The sequence below is a fragment of the Varroa destructor genome, unplaced genomic scaffold (genome assembly GCF_002443255.2).
Source record: "Varroa destructor unplaced genomic scaffold, Vdes_3.0 BEIS01000002.1, whole genome shotgun sequence".
Taxonomy (NCBI): Eukaryota; Metazoa; Arthropoda; class Arachnida; order Mesostigmata; family Varroidae; genus Varroa; species Varroa destructor.
This window is the reverse complement of record NW_019211455.1, coordinates 35,780,275-35,794,946: the sequence shown is the minus strand read 5'-3', so window position 1 is coordinate 35,794,946 and position 14,672 is coordinate 35,780,275. Positions and strand designations below refer to the sequence as shown.

At 40.3% G+C, this 14,672-nt stretch overlaps 1 protein-coding gene across 1 annotated transcript in view; it reads right to left on the bottom strand.

Moving 5' to 3' along the window:
• TfAP-2 (transcription factor AP-2) overlaps positions 1-14,672 on the bottom strand; it is a 174,794-nt gene that overhangs the window by 68,125 nt on the left and 91,997 nt on the right. The gene's annotated exons all lie outside the window — the stretch shown is intronic.

The window sequence follows — 14,672 nt, the reverse complement described above, 5'->3', positions numbered from 1 at the left end:
TGTAGATTAAAAAGGTGTTCAAATCTAAACGGAATATCACAAGTATAGAGTAGGAAGCGACATAAATGGCGACATAAGTCCATAACATAGAGTAGGTGTAAAACTTGTAAAATGTTTTAGACAGAGCCAAATAAACTTGCCAATAAAAAAAATAATCTGACGTCTAACAGATGATCTCTGAGGATCGACTTGATAAATATTGCTCACTTGTCTACATAATAATGAAAATACTACATACATTGAGGCTTAATAAGAACTGTGTAGTATTTATTAACATCATACCCTTTGCTCATAACAGTGACAATATACTATACTTGGAATAGTTACAATATGTTCACGACTTGTTTATGCGTTTTGTGTTGGCGCAGTATTTCAACATGTTCATGAATATTATACATGTATCATTGACAGGCTTCGTTTCTCATTGATATCCTCCGGACCGCAATTTTTCTCGCGAAGACAAGTTTATACTTAGATTTCATTTTCTGCCTGTGAAATCTGTTCTTCAGTTCGATTTTGGTGGTGTCTCACTTGTCTTTAGCGACAATGCGATAACATCAAATGTATTATAATAAATTTGGGAATCATGCGACCCTTTTCAACGCAGCTCTCCTTGAACTGAAACCCCTACAAATCGATGTAACACTTTTTAAAGTTTGCTTAAATACCACTTTTGGCTTTTCCTTGATTCGAGCTTTAAAATAAGGCAGATAACAAAGATGACTCCACCATACCGATGAAGTAAACCGGCACAGAATTTAAACTTTGCATAAACTGCTAGTTGTTCACTGACATGCGATACGTGTTACGAAACTAAAGGGAGTGAGTATCGACGTTACCGTCATCGCAGTCCTCCTTTTCACAATTGGGTCTGCGGTATATGCAGCACTGAACCAAGTTAAGTGATAATTATCTGAGAGAAGTTTTTATGCGTAAAAAAAACTATCTCAGCTTCGTAGATTTACCCAACACTGGCTCCGGTAATCGTTGCTGGTCGTCCTTTTGAAGACAATAAGCATCTCACTACAAACACAACTATGACCGAACTTAGATGTAAAACGCGTACGCATATGTACCTTTCAACGTAATCTAGTTAGGTATGATTGAGTGAGCGAGTGAATGAATGCTAAGTGTAAGGGCCAAAGTAAAAATTAAGTTATTTAATTTTATTCCGTTCAAGTGCGTGAAGCTATTGATCTGGTGTTACCTGAAACGCTGCTGGCCTTAGTCGTTATAGCCTTTTTTTAGGATCCAGTCTTTGTAAGTTTTTTTTGAAGTTTCTTCAAAATAGGGACATGTTAACGCTGCAAAAACGGATATGTTTACAACTTTATTCTTGCACTTCGAAGCTGTCTCTTATCGATTCTAAAACAATGTTAAAGAAATACCTTCTCAAAAGATCACACCTGTATTGGCCCTTTTATCACATCTCGTTGTTAATCGTACGTTGTAGGCAGCGTCGTTGTTCCGATAGCTCAAAATGGAATTTGTTCTAGTCCGGAATAGTGTATGTACCATTGCGATTATGTATATCGTGCAAAGCTATCTCATTGTGAGAAAGACGCTTTAACTTACAATACTCAGAACAGGAGTAAATGGCCTCTTTTCTCTGTGATTTGAGCCTGAGAGCTGTCAATGCTATCAAATACACTACTCAAGTTCCCGCTAGTTTATTCAACTACAAATGATATTATTGAGCTTCATTACGCTGAAGACCAATACTGCATAACAATACGCAACATAGGTTATTAGATACGCTCTTTCTATTCAACTGAACTAGGACTCTTTAACTAACCTTTACTATCCAATACATTCAATTCGTTTGCACTTGCCAGCTGCAATCTTTTGCCCTCCCGTCGCCCTTTTTTCTCATTTTTAGTTCATTCTCTCGCTGTACTTCTGTGCTGCTATTCATACTAAACTTCCGCCACGAGATCACGAGCGTCGCAGCATTTCCTTCGTGTATGCTAGTTCTACTTGGCTATCAATCATATACTGAGGGCTGAAGAGCCCCAGCCTGAAGCTCCTGCATGACTGCCGCCAAAGACGTCTTAAATGGCATCGTCCGTTTAGCCCGTCCAGCTCTGATTTCGAATACGGCCTATGATAGCTACACGGCCAGTCTAACAGACAGATCATCGAACCAACCAACAAATGCGGGAACGGAGCCGTCCTCGTTGGGCAAGCAAAACTGCTGGCAACACACATACATTGTAGATACGAGTAACTGTCCGGCTTTGTCTGCTAGACGAAAAAGCAGACCAGCGCGTTTGAGAGTAATACCTTCATTGGCCGCTTATTAGTGTCGACTAAACTGGAAAAATCTCAGTACCACTACACACAAGGAGATTACATCCTAAATTAACAGCAAAATGGCAAAGCTTCCAGCATATTATTGCAGCAGGACGTAGGTAAATTGAAAGCAAACGGCCACATGCCACCACAGACGACGGCGGCAACACCACAAAGGCAGAAATCAGCCAGCTTACATATATATAGCGAAGAACGCCACCGCGTACGCTCAGTTTATAAGCCGGAAAAATAACAAGGGCCAGTTATTAAGGATGACAAAATATGACAGAGTGTTCGGCGATGCTCGTCTAGTTTATTCCTATGTATTTATCGCATTACGTTTACCTACGTAGAAAAGTAACTTGCATTCTGTTTTGCGATACAACTTGCAAAAGCACAGAAAGAAGGCCTCAGTATCAGTGAACAATCTTTAATTGGCTAGTGTACCCCACAATTAGTTCATACTTCCGTCGAACATCTATGAATCATGTGTGCAATGAAGGCACAGCTTATTGGCACTATTAGCAATTTTTCTACATGGGCAAACTTGGTCTCTTCTTTTTAAATATAGCATTAACGACTTGACTCCACCAAAAGTCTAACTAGAGTGTATCTATTTGTTCGTTATTTTGCTCATAATCCATGAGCACCCAGAAAGAAATGCGCGTTAGCCACGTGGATCGCGCCGTTTCTACGATGCACATTTGCACTGTGCAAGCTAATTTGGATAAAATGAATTGTGCCTAGGCCGTCTTTCGAACCCAGATCGCCTTACGTGTTCCCAGAGTTAATAACGAAACGCGTTACCAGTTCACTAGTATAAAACGCCAATTACCCCTAGATTTTATTTATTTTACGTTTGTCAATGGCGGCAACATCGCGCTGCGTATCAATTAAATATTTCGTTTAAAATTTATAGTATTGGCTACACACAAAAAGCATAATAACTTACTTCGCCAATTTTCATTATTTTAACTACCGGGAAACAGGTTCCTTAGAAATGGTGGAAGCTAACGAGGCGTCAATATTAACAATTATTATAGCCGTTCGCCACATAATAATACACATACGGGTCATACATATTAGGCAAACGTAATATCATATAAATTTGACTTTCTAAAATATGTGTACCTTTCATTCAGATCAAAAACGGCATTGTTCATAAAGTGTAAATCTCTGTTAATTCTATTGTCACTGTCCGTCAATGTTAAACAGACCTTGTAAATAAAGCCTTTCGTTGTTTGGCTGCACGAACTAGCGGAAATTGTATCGATCGTACTGAACCTGATCAAGGTTCTACTGAATTCAGACTGCCTGAAGTATCCGATTAGCTGTGTGGTCATGTTACACTTTTTTTTTACCAGGTGAAGTTCTACGTCTGTTAATATATATAAAAACACGTTCGGATTGATTCCACTTTGTTCGTTAACGCTGCTCCTGAATTTGGTTGAATGAGCTGCAGATTCTTGACTAATAGATCTTTCTTCATTAACGCAGAACTGGATACAAGGCATGGTGGGCATGGTCATAGAGCTCCTAGAGGCTCCTTGGCAATCTTTTAATTAAAAAAAAACTCGTTAGTTCCTGAATAAAAAAAAATGGCTTCTGATTTCGAGCAGAAGTCTAACAAGTAAAGTAAATACATAACTATAAATTTACTACTACCTTTAAGTAGCTATTACTAACTGTAAGTAGAAGAAGCTTAACCTCATATCTTCCTTCAATGTTACCCTGACTTTTTACAATTCTCCTTCTCTTCCTTTTCGTATGATCAACGTCACACACATATAAACGATTTCTTTTAGATAAAATGTGGTGGTACAAATTTTGAACCTATTTAGCGCAAAATGGTTGTCTTATTCAACTTTTCCTATCGTTTGAGTCTTCTAGACAATTCTAGAACTTTACAAGGACAATAGAGGTTGAACAAATAACAAAAGATCGTGCAGCTGAAAACGTATTATAGGTATGCATTTGATGCACGATTTCAATCCGATGAAATTTTTGTCGCCCACTTGTTTGGTACACACACAGCAGACAGTATCTTTTCACCCATACGGTCGGTCTACTTTTCTCCAGATAACGGTATCGCGTGTACCCTTTTGATTACGACTGAATACCTTCGGTCACACATTTCGCAGTTAAGTAGCTAGCGGAGTGGTAATCAGCAGGTGGTTTTGACTGATATGTTTAGACGATAATATATTGTCGAATCCAAAAATACGCAAAAGCCAAAGTTTACCAAATGTGGCCTTTTCCTGCTTTTGGCCTAAAACACTAGAAACGCCGCTGGTCCGTAGACGGCCAATTGGAGTTGACGATGCATGTAGAAAAAAAGTCAAGTTGAACTCTTTGAATGTTGCTCTGATAAAGCACTTTAGCGAATCCGGCAAACAGCAGAAACAACGGCGACGGTAACGGAAACACTGCCAGAAAAAGTGCGACCTCTGGCGCGGCAAAACGACCCCAAAAGGAACAAAAGACAAAAAAAACATTTAAAATAGACTTTGAGAAACAGAAAATAGAGAGTGAGCAGGCGACGTCTGGTGAACATCGCGGTCAGGTCACAGATTCGATAACGACACAGATCGGTGCAGGAACAGTACGCGCACAAACTTTAAAGCTGGCGCTATATTTTTCTGCTTTCTGTATTGATGGTACACATATTTGCAGTAATCGTAGCGCCATCTGCTGGAGTACAACTAAATTAATATAGCGGCAAGGAAAGTGACTCCTATGGTAGTAATAAGTTGCATGGATTATCCACTGTCTCAAGAAGTCATCTCCAATGACGCCCGTAGTTGAGGCGGAATGTGCAGCAACAGGAACAGTCTACGAAGGAACAGGAATGCAGGAACAAGTAGTTATAGCGGTGCCTAACATGTGCTAGGAATGTTAAGGCATTTCTTAGAGTGTACGAAAGATATACTTTGTTACTTTTTGTCGTTCTCATTAATCTGAGTAGTCAGAGCCACTTATCATGTGTGGGTCATGAACACAAATACTACAACCGGATTCGACAATAGAGATAACTATTAAGTTCAATCCGCGGTTTTCCATTGTTGTAGTTATGTGAAGTCAGTGCATCCGGTTGGAAGAAGAGAATTAACACAAACCACAATTATTTCTCATTTAGCCCGTTTTTCGGTATATTTCAAGTTTTTGAAAAAACAATATACCTATTTTGATCAAACTGATTGCTTGGCTTTATTTATTGTGAGCAGAAACAGACAATTTTAGCTACCTGTCGCCATTGGCTTTTCTTTTTTCTGATGTCCTAATTTTTCAACCCCTTACAGTTGGACTACTACTTAAAGGAAGTGCTCCTTTTATATGACTTTGATGAAAATGTCAATGGATGGGTAGTTTTTTTTAAAAACGAATTTGCTGCACATTTAGTAGAGGTAGTTGTTTCTTCAAATTATAGATTATTCGTTAAAAAGTGAAATATGCTTTATTAGAAAGCACAATAACATAATTTTTGGTTAGTTTGAAATCAGCATTTGTGTGAAGTTTCATTATTAGGTTGACACCTAGGTTGGTTGTAGACATGTTGAATCGAAACGCTGTTCTGGGTCCACCTTCCATCACCTCAGTGTCGTTCCGAAGACGCTTGAATTATACTGAACGACAATATAACAACAACTGTGATATGCGTACCGTAGGCAACATAGGACGTCTAAATCAAATCTCACCTATGTCAGTGTGTAATAGAGCATGAAAAGGCAATGCTGCGGATCTGTTTTGTCAAGTATATAGTCTTTCAAACTTGAGATTCACAAGAAGCTCACTTAGCATATCTAAATGTACAAATATATTCATACCCGAGTCCCTGAGTGGCTCAACACACGCCCCCATTTACGTAACCGGCGTTATGTTACAAACGTTTTATCAATTATTATATGTATTAGTACGATAAGAAGATTCCTATTCTTGATGCAGAAAGATGTAACGCGCAGGTAGTTAGTCTTGAAAACGCAGCGTCTAGCGTTAGGGAGTTGAAACATAGGGCTTCCAGGCATCTTTCTTATAGAAGCCAAGAAGTGCAACAAAACGCACTTTAAGAAGAGAAGCGGTGCCAGCTGGTAGTGTATGTTAATTTTCAACGACTAATTTCGTTAATTTTTATTATATATAAGCCACACAATTGTAGATACAACGGCCTCGCAGATTGAGCAGAGGTACTTAATATCTCTGCGCTTTATCACCTCGAACGTAAGGAATTTGGTCGCCAACACAAATTTCTCTTGTGGGAACATGAAATCGTATAAGATTATCAAATTTTCTCAAAGGAATCTACAAGTGGACTTCATCTGGTAACAAGGAATCTTTCTTTATCTATATATTTACGAATATGCTCTGGTGAAGGACCGAGGTTTCTACTGTGTCCTCGGATTTCGATGAGAACAAATGTCGAACCAAACGCACCCGGTATAACGATGTACGAGTACAAGCCTATCTAATCGAAACTGAGGGTGCTCTCGCATTGGGTTCGAATTTTGTGCGCTTTTTTAATTTGAAGACACGATGCAAAGTTTGTGTGCGACGAACCTGTGCAGAAAACATTTTTAGCTCTTTGGAAAAATTTTAATAGCCACGAAGCCTAGGAATATAAATGTACAAAAACGTATGAGAGTTATTATATGGCACACATTTGAATATAAGTACAAAGGGCAGCGTCAATACTTTGGGAGCAGGAAGATTGCACTGAGACGTGATTTGTCATTTGGGCAGCATGCCCACCATGCCTTTTATCTGCATATATCAGTGGAGGGTTTTTATTTCAAATTTTTGTGTGCACTGTATATTGGATCCCTACTGAAGGATTTGCCTTCGCTTTACAGGATAAGTGTAAGTGTATTGTGTATAAACTCATTCTCAACTTCGGCAAACTCTGCGCTACATCTCCCTACGCACTTCAATAGGGAGAAATGCGTCGTTCTGCTTTCTGGTGATAGCACTAAATCAGGTTGATTTAGCACCATCTAGATACTCATCGCTTCTATCTAACTATACCTATTTGGAAAATATATGTTCGAACTTACTGGCGTATGCTGAATGTTTCATGGCCAGAAATTAAGGAGCACGCTACGGTTAAAGCGATCTTCTGTCTAATGTACTGAACATAGAATTTTGGCATATCGTACTGGTATGGCCGGACCTATTAGGGAGCTGCTATTTATGAGGTTTTCGACTAATTTTTTTGGGAACCAGGTTCGATTACTTAGAGAAGAGTGCTCATAAGCCTTTGCTGTCTCCGATCATTGTGGCTGAAGTCAAATGTACTTTCCAATTACGGGAGATTCATATTATGTTGGACGATGTGTAGTATCGGTTTGAACTTGTGCTTAATGGATGAAAGCCAGCTCTAGCGAGTGGGCTTGTAGCACTAGAGATTTATAGTCGAACTCTTTCGTCTTTGAGTGTTAGCCGATATCCAGATATTACTGAACGCGGCAGTCATTGCTTTAAATCTATCTTTGGCATAGAACAGATCCACCGTAAGAATTTGAAAGCAATCGAAGAATCCCGCTTTCTTAAATTGTAAACCTCTATTCGCCAGGCTAACTCCGTGCTGAACTTTTGCAATGTGCCCGCGCGTATCGTTGAACGTTTTCGTCATAGCAAAAGCCGGAACCCATGTATTATACAGAAATGCTTCCATTTGCACACAGCGTGTTTCAAATAGCTCGGATAATAAGCGTAATACATCGCTATGTTATTGTATTATAATTACGATACGTGTATATATATAGACGTATTTTATTTGACAATAACTGTAATTCATGTTTCGTGGTCACACAATAGCCGTCAAAATAATGATAATAATAGTAGTTATAAAATGGATCTATAATTTACTTTGAAATTGTAATAGAGGAACGACAGAAGTAAAACTCACGAATGCAAATTTTAGGCATCAAGGAGGCGCTCAAGAAGACATTGTCCTTCTAAATAACGACACCAACTGCTTGGCCACTTTAGAAGCGGCCGCGGAAACACCAGCTGTCGCAGGAACGAGGAAACAAGTTGCAAACATTGTGTATTGGTATAATCGTGATACCGCCCAGGAGCTTTCCTCCCATCGATTCAAATTGACATCATCGTCATCCTTAATGTCGCCTTTGAATTACGGCTCAGCCGTAATATCGTTTGGATAGCTAAAGTATTTTTTTTCGTAAGAATTTATTTTGCTATCAAATCGTTTAGGCCTGTTTGCACATATCCAGTTTCCAAGTAAAAGCTATCCAACAATTAAGAAGCTAAAAGCCAGAGATAGGATAGCTTAATAGAATCTATAGAGAACTGGAAGATCGATTTTTTTTACATGTTTCAGTTCGAATGTGTAGCCTACCACCTAGGCCATATACTCAACATCTTTCAGTGTTACTCTTAATTATTCGTATTCATCCGTAATAACAAAAAAAACAACCTATCTCTAAGAGGTGATTGATAATATTCTTTCATGGCCACAACTTGACACTTTAGGCACATAGCTGAAAATATTGGTGTTTTAGCACTGCCAGAACGATTCAGACTGAACATTGTATTCTTTTTTCTATACACACACTGTGGGGAAGTGGCCCAATAAATAAAGAATTCAGCCAGTCGGGTAGAGGTTCCGGTTTGCTTTCATGGACTAACTATCTTCCACATATAGATTTTTCTCGAAATATACTAAAACGTACTTCTAAAAGATCAATTTTGTCTTTTGTCATATTGATGATCGCATCGGTTAGTATTAGTCTAGCGTAGCCAACTAGTGTTGTTAACAGAATTACCAATTAGAGATCATCCAGTATTAGCGTCTACGTGAAGAGGTATATGTAGATACAACGTGCGATCACCTCACAGAGAGAGAGATGCAGATGTGGGCGACTGCAATGGAACAAAGGAGGGCTCAAGGACGAAACAAAGACGCTTCGTTACGCACCGTTACAAAGACAAATAACGGCTATGGCGACGAGGAAAATATAAATGTGAGATCATAATTACGGCAACGGTAGCGTCAGCAGGAGTTATCGAAACAATATAGACAAAGAAACTTCTTCCTCTAATCTAAATGCCTCCTGGGCAGCGCCGCTGGGGCAAATGCGGTGGCAGCAAATAGTTGGCCCGGACTCAAACCTATACCATTTATATTTAACATGCCGACACATAGTACACTACGCTAATTCTTTCCAAGTGCGCTAGGCTCATGTGGGAATATAAGAACAAAAGGTTATGTAAAAAGTTGTTCAAAAACAGTGAGATTTAAAAATTTAAATTTACTACATTGCCAGTAGAGAATTCCATAGCGCACCGAGGAAATATTTAGCCATTGATATATACAATTTGCTTTAGGTCATGTAAGTACATTATTTATGTTCGTCAAACGCGTTTTTATGCCGTTCTCATCCGTAGTAAGTTATTTGAAACCTTTATAAGGAAAACGCTCCAAGCAAAAGCGCTTACAATGATGTCGCAGAGTGTTAAGTTGTCGACATGTACATTAGACTTACATGTGGCCAAAGCCAAAATGCGTCCTGTTTAAGAGCTGGAGGCCCGTATTTTTAGTCGTGATTAATGAAGTAGTACCGTAAAACCTTCAGCTTCAGAAACTAGACAGACAAGTTGTGTGCGATTTCGCAATATCGCGTGAACTATAATATATATATATAACAGAGGAAATTCGAATAGCCTTTAACCATACTACATTCTGTAGGTTCGTCACGTATACATCCATAAAGGCTACACATCCTTTATACAAAAAAAAAATTCCTTTTTTGTTCTTCTAATCGTTAGAGAGCCTTCGTTGCACGTCAGCGGCTTTTAGCGTGGCATCTATATTCAGCTGTTTAAATGCTTTGTTTAGCAATCCTGCTCTATAAGAGGCTTTGGATTAACTTCGTGTATCTAATAATACCTGCCAACCTGGTAAGGTGCTATCCTACACAATCAGGTAAAGTCACCATCGAAAAGCAAAAGACAACTCACAATGCACCTAATTCCTCATAGTTTTATAACCTTTACTGAGGTAAGATATTACAGTAAGTTTGTTATCACGTACAACAACGTCAACTCAGATGGTTTAAACTTCAAGGGGTTTGCTGCCTCAGTATGACGGCACATACGTTCTTCACGTAGCACAAGTTAGGACAACGGTATGTGTCGTTAGACTAGTTGTGCAATTGAGTCACTAACTATTTATATTCCCGATAACTGCAAAAACTCCCCAGAATAGTATGGCACTCTCATTGTCCTCTGTAAACTAGAGTGCTTGGCTGCCATTAGCAAAAATACTTGCTACCGCGGCAAAAAGCAATGTTGTCAGTTGTGAATTCAGCCTGGTTGCTAGCTGAGCGAAGGCGGTTTCCTGCATGAAAAGCAGGAGCGAATAAATATAGTTTTGGTTTCGCGGAAGCCAGCCGTAGTCGATCTAGAGTTTCAAAAAGTGGTAAAATGGAGCTGTTAGTGCTTTTAAGCCCGAGTGCCTTAGATCCTTACAAGGAAAATAGTGACTTAATGATTCAATCGAGACGCAGTACAAAGATTGGTACCTTCTGCCAGTTTAATGATATCCTGTGCTGTGGTCACTGCAGTTGCAAGCAGGCAGTACTAATTTTCATGCTATGTACGATCGGACAAATATACAGATTGCTATCTTACCTCAGGCAACACGACACGGAGGGATTAAAGCAACCAAACGTAGTGTTACCAGATAGCTTTTCTTTATTGTCTTCCGTTAGCGCGGCTTAAAACCTTTTAGCAAACTGCCCCTATTTTGAATCGTACACACAATCTGGTCGATTAAACGTATTGTAAGTCAGGTCACAGGAAACCATGTTGAATGTAATGGACGTTACAGTTTAAACGGCCTTTTCTTCTTGTAGACAGATTAACGCCTGACAGGCACATTTGCTTGGTTCTCGCGATCTCTGGATAAAGGGCAAGTAAAGCCAGAAGATCCAAACCTTGATGGACATGGCACATATATGAAGGTTTCTGAAAAGGAAGAGGTCTAGGGAGGCGGAAACGTCCGATTCTCAAGATATGGATCAGAATTCCGTGGGTAAGAAACAAAGCACCGTACCGGGACCATCTGAAATTGTTTATAAAAACGGTCAAATTAGCTGGGGAACTCGATGTTTATTCACAGGGAAAAGACTTCAGAAGAACCTATTCAGTGAGGTGGGGAAACAGGCATCCAAAGGCGGAAAGGTGAAAAAAGAGTGCAAACCAACTGCCAAGGTGACGTTGAAAAAACTGATGCAGCGGTATGTATGCTCGAGGGAAAAGGCAGATCTGGGTGTTCAAGCTTCGCCTGACGCTATCAGAGGTTGCATGAACACGGAGCAGATTTGGGCTGAGATAAGCGGGTGCGACTCAGACAAGAAGCTCAAGTTCCTGCTGTACCGAAAATGGCCAGAGTAAGCCTACAGGGCCTACAAGGTGGTCGGCAAATGCGCTGATAACCCCTGCGGACGCTGATTGTCAAAGAAGGACACTAGAGAGACAACTGGATCTGGATAGATATCACTGCCCAGTACAACGGCTGGAAGTAAACTCGGGTGGGCTTATATGTATGTGTACATATATATAAGCTTATATAGGAAGACTAATAGTCCGAACCATATAGGAAGCGGATGAGGACGGGATCACTTATCGTTTTGGAGGACACTAGTTGCAGTCCGCCTAAGACAGAAAGCCTCATTAAACGAAATTGAAATTTTTTTTTTTAGAAAAACCTTCAATTTAGTAGGCCGTCTGTTGCCCATTGCTTTATAATATCAAATTCGGGAAACAACGGACTTCTCAGGAAAATTGTATATATTGCAGCTTACGAAATGCACCTGCAGACGGCTGTCACAAACAACAACATTAGGGAGACAACTGACATTGCGTTAAGCTTTACATGACTGAGTAATGCGGGCGGAAATATATATTTTACAAATGTTATGATGAAGTTTTTGCGGGATGCGGATCCGTTATAAGAAAAAGTTAAGATTAGAGGTACCAAAAATTTGCGAAACAGTAACGTTAAGAAGCATGCACGAGAGCACGTCAAACTTTTGTAAGGGTTATTGAGGAGAAGAGAACACCTCGGCATCAGTCGACGCTTCCTTCTATAAGCACTTACTAATCAAGGATCTTGGAAAAGGGACCTCAACGGAAGCGATCCCTAGGGCTATCAAGAACACTGGGATAAACAAAGATTGTTTTGTATTAAGTAACCAGTAAAACGCGCCACCGCCCGTTTGTCGGCTATGTCGCGCTTTGGGAATTCTACAGGATGAAACAGGATTCTAGTATCAAACAAGTTACGCATAGGAGAAACCGCTTATCAAATGGTCCAATGGGCCACATTGCCATCTTCACTGCGAGGACAAGAAATACAACGCAAAGCCTTTGAGTGCTTTCGTCAAGCTGCCGCGGCGAAAGTACGCTACCGGGACGGATTACTAAAACATTTTCTAAAAGACCATAGAGATGAACTCTTCCGTCACAACCATGGTAATCTGGATCATCCTGAAATTCTATAAACTGCTCAAAATACAGAGGTAAGGTCGCAAAGGAAACTCGTAGGCGAGTGCAGGTAAACGGTATGGGTAAACCGTTCGCTGGTAAGGTTCTTACGAAGAACAGGTGAGTCCGCTACAGTGCCTGTGCCCTTAAAACAGGCCGCTAAAGGCGACAATTTTGAGAGAGCAATAAGAGTCAAAGACAAAAGGAAACAACGGAAATAACACAATAGCTACGCACCCTAACGGGAGCAACGGATGAAAAACAAGTACTAGAAAAAATTATCTAAGATCAGAGTTCTCCAATTGAAGCCTAACAAGAGCATAAGCCCCACAACTTGCTCGAGCTTGCTCGGGAAAAGGGAGCTGACATTCTAATTAGCAAGCCTGACAGTGGTTTACAAAACAATCGGTAAATTGGGGTCTCGATGACACGTCGTGCATAAAGGACGAAAAAGGGACCACAATGAATAAAGGGGCGAAAGAAGGGCTTTCTCTGGAACAGATCGAAAACTTAGCTTGAATCTATTTTTGCTGATCAAATCCTAATGGGAGCGTAGAAGACTTAAACAGGATTTTAAACGCCCTTATACTGTCGATGAAATCAGGGATATGCTGGTAATCATCGTTGGACTCTTTACGCGGCATCGGAGGCATGGGGAACTTTTAGCGGAAGGCCACTCAAAACCTGGCACGGTTAAGACAAGCGGAATGCTGACCTTGTAGGGCGAGACGGGCCCTTTGTAGATCTTACGATATGGGGGGTCGATCAGTCGGGCCAGTTAAATGACTGGAATGTGTTGACAAAAAGGAAACAATAAGTGATCATAGTGCTATAGAGTTCTTTGTACATTCTAGGAGCAGGCAGAAGCTCTAACAGCAGAACGTAACTAGTGTATCTGAGAGAAAAAGGAACGGGAGAGGCCATAAAATGCTAGGTGTAGCAATATAGAGACACGCAGGGCGTGAAAAATCTGCAGCGACCCCTAGCAGAAGTCCAAGGAGTAATAAGGTTTTGCCAGATAAATTCAAAGTGGAAAGTAAACTGCCGAAATGAAAAAAATTTTCAGAGTTGATTAGCATGTAACCTAGCTTAGAAAAAACATGAACGAGGTAGAGGTGGCGACAACCATGATACGCTCAAAAAGGCTATTGAAGACTATGGATAAAAAAGGGGGGCTTGAGATAAAGATAAGAGATAGCACAAGCAACTGTAAGAGAAGCTTTTTAGAATAAATACATAGAGACCTATATGGTTGCCGTTATAAGCTCGTAAGGGGGAAAGCGGGCAGAATAACGAGGTATATTCTAGCAGAAAAAGTGAATATAGAGAGAAGAGGTCCTTGTTCCCATTTCCCCAACCTTTTGATAGAATTGAGCTTACAGGCCCGGACTACGAGACGCCATCGGTTACGAAAAAAGAGGTGTTGAAGAGAGGAGAATGTAAAAAAGCGGGTAAGATGCCGGGTCCAGACGAAGCCCGACCGTAGTTACAGGACTTTTTCTAGGAACTTCCCTGCTGTGGTCGCTGCATTTGGCGAGCGTATTTTTAGCTCAGACCATTTCCAATAGAGTGCCGAAAACGTGGGACCGTACTTATCCCTAAGGGTGAGGGTTCTCTTACAGTTATATGCCAGCCAAAGGCATCAGAGCTGTAATAGAGCAAAGACTTGAAACTTGTCAAGAGTGTCTCTTGTCTGAGGATCAGTGCGGCTTCCGGAAACACAGATCAGTAGTGATGGCAACTGACAGAGCGCTCAGGAGAGCTACCAAGGTGTCGGGAATTTTGACTAAAACAAGAGATCTTTTCGCATAATTCTCCTAGATGTTAAAAATGCTTTAAGTAGGCTGCGATAGCGGATTGCGCTCATATGTATGAAA